The sequence below is a fragment of the Argopecten irradians genome, unplaced genomic scaffold (genome assembly GCF_041381155.1).
Source record: "Argopecten irradians isolate NY unplaced genomic scaffold, Ai_NY scaffold_0227, whole genome shotgun sequence".
Lineage (NCBI taxonomy): Eukaryota > Metazoa > Mollusca > Bivalvia > Pectinida > Pectinidae > Argopecten > Argopecten irradians.
The window spans coordinates 56,140-59,130 of record NW_027187694.1 but is presented as its reverse complement, the minus strand read 5'-3'; the positions used below and the strand labels follow the sequence as shown (position 1 = coordinate 59,130).

Here is a 2,991-nt window from a genome sequence, read left to right as displayed (position 1 = left end):
ACAAAACAAACTTTTAGACCTGGTTTTAATTGTTTACGATGAAAGCTAATATACTTTATTATAAAATGATAATCCAGGAAAAAATGACGAGCTGCCAGGATTCGAACCTGGAATTATCTGATCCGTAGTCAGACGCGTTATCCATTGCGCGCCACAAGCCATATTACAATGACATGAGAGGGGCAAATAACTTGAGATTGTTTCAATATTTACTGATACTAATGTCAAATTGTCCTTGTTTACCCATTAATATCACCAATTTTTATATCCGCAATAAAATAACACCTCACACGTATTCATAGTTCTTCTATGTGATTTTTAGTGTGTTATGAATCGTATGTCGTCGATACTTTACCCCCCCCCCCCCCCCCGAAACTTTTTGTGATATCTCTTTATTTATAAGAAAAACGTATGACATACTGATAGTAAGTCCAGTTGCCGCTATCGGTGGTAATAATTACAGGGATTGGTAGTAGTAATCATAGGTAAGGGGATTTACTTTAGATTATCCAAATGATATATATATAGTGACGTAGGTATAATGGGAAGAGTTACCGGGATTGTCTTTATTGAGAAATAAATTAAAATAAAACAAAAACAATCCATTTTGTAGGCAATACATCTTAATTAATTGATGAATGTTCTAAATTTACTTAATACTATTATTTTGTTAAAATAAGTTAAACATTAAGCCTTTGAAAATAATATTAAGATATATATTTAGCTTGCCAGAATTTGAACCTAGAATCTTCTGATCCGTAGTCAGACGTATTATCCATTGCGCTGCGCCACAGGCCCCATTACCATTGGGCAACACGGGCTTATAAAATGAGACTTGTTTCAAAGTTTACTAAAATTGGTCATATCATCTTTTTCAATTATCATTTTTTATTTGATATCAGTAATGTTTATTTTACACTACACTTAGACCTCACACGTATTTATCTTTCTTCTGTTTGGTGTTTTATGTGTATTATGATTCGTGTCTCGTCAATATATTTTGTGAGTTAGCTCTCTATGTACAAGAAAATATAATGAAATCATTAAACAAGACATACTGCTGCTATCGGAGACGATCATTACAGAGACTAAGTAGTGGTCACTGGTAATGGAACTAACTGTAAATAGTCTACTATGAGCTAGTCTAAAATGATAACCCAGGTAAAATAAACGAGCTTGCCAGGATTCGAACCTGGAATCTTCTGATCCGTAGACAGACGCGTTATCCATTGCGCCACAAGCCCCATTACAATTGCGCTTCACGGGCTTATAAGATGAGGCTTGTTTCAAAGTTTTCTTAAATTGGTCAACGACATGAGAGGGGCTTATAACATGAGATTGTTTAAATGTTTACTGACACTATAATGTCCAATTGTCCTTGTTTACTCTTTTATATCACCGATTTTGATATCTCAATAAATTTAGACCTTATACGTATTCAGAGTTCTTCTGTCTGATTTTTAAGTGTATTACGAATCGTATGTCGTCGATACTTTTACCTCCTGAAACTTTTTGTGATATCTCTCTATGTACAAAACAAACGTATGACATAATGATGATAAGTCAAGTTGTCGGTATCTGTGGTGATAATTACAGGGATTGGTAGTAGTAATCATAGATAAGGGAATTAAGGGTAGGACAAATTGTCCACATGATATATACATAGTTATGTAGGTATACTAGGAAGAGTTACCTGGATTGTCTTACAAAGAAAAAGAAATAAAGCGAAATAAAACAAAAAGCAAGAAACAATCCATTTTGTAAGCAACTATATGCATCTAGATTAATTGGTGAATGTTCTAAACTTACTTAATATATATTCTGTTAAATAGTTAAACATAAGCCTTTGATAACAATGCTAAGATATATATGTAAAAAAATATGAATATTTAGAATGATCGATTTCTGTTGATATAATATGAATATGATATAATATGAATCAAAAATTCTGATGGCATGTATCTGTTTACTTTCAAACACAGGTGCACAATGTACCAACGTGTAATCAAAGCTCCCCTAAACCCCTATTGGCCTTCCCCTAGTTTTACCTGACACAAATGGGGATTGTTACAGTGTACTAATACTACACTTACATCTACGTTTGTTTCCTTTCAAACTCCTGGATTAGGGGTTACTATATACCATTGGTGTATATTAAAGATGTTCACCGCTGACAAATGGTATTTTTCACTATCTAAAATAGGAGCAGACGATTTGGTATTTTTCTTCGGTTACAAAAGTTACTTACTTAACACCATTTACAGCATTGAAAAGTTTGAGCTTCTAATTTTACTTCAAGTTTAAAATATGAAAAATAATTAATTGTATCCCGAAAAAAATCCGTGGCACTATATCTTATATGGAATGAAGTATTGATTGCACATGCACCAAAGGCAAAATAAATTATCTTTATAGTATTTTTTGTGTTTATCAAACCTATATATATATACACGATTAAAAACAAATATTGTTCAAATGATGAATATCATTTATGCTCTGCCGGCGGTGGAGCATCTTTAATATTCACATAATATAGCGTTTTTTCATCGTTTCTTCCATTTATCGGGTTTTATAAGAATACTTATCAGGTTGGGCGACACCTACCTTTCAATTGCCTTTAAAAAACTAATGACGGGGGAAAAAAAGTAACGAGCTTGCCAGGATTCGAACCTGGAATCTTCTGATCCGTAGTCAGACGCGTTATCCATTGCGCCACAAGCCCCATTACAATTGCGCTACACGGGCTTATAAGATGAGGCTTGTTTCAAAGTTTTCTTAAATTGGTCAATTAAAGATGCTCCACCGCTGACAAATGATTTTTTTTCACTATCAAAAACAGGAGCAGACGATTTAGTATTTTTCTTTAGTTACAAAAGTTACTTACTTTACACTATTACCACCATTGAAAAGTTCTAGCTTCTAATTTTACTTATGAAGGAATAGGAGTATATAAAACCGATTATTAATTTTATTGCTGGATTTATTATTTCC

The 2,991-nt window shown here is 33.0% G+C and overlaps 2 non-coding genes across 2 annotated transcripts; both read right to left on the bottom strand.

Moving 5' to 3' along the window:
* Positions 1-1,171: 1,171 nt before the first annotated feature.
* Positions 1,172-1,244, bottom strand: Trnar-acg (transfer RNA arginine (anticodon ACG)). Its single transcript has one exon. It is a non-coding gene; the product is annotated as a tRNA-Arg (tRNA).
* Positions 1,245-2,649: 1,405 nt separating this feature from the next.
* Trnar-acg (transfer RNA arginine (anticodon ACG)) lies at positions 2,650-2,722 on the bottom strand. The gene has a single exon. It is a non-coding gene; the product is annotated as a tRNA-Arg (tRNA).
* Positions 2,723-2,991: the final 269 nt, after the last annotated feature.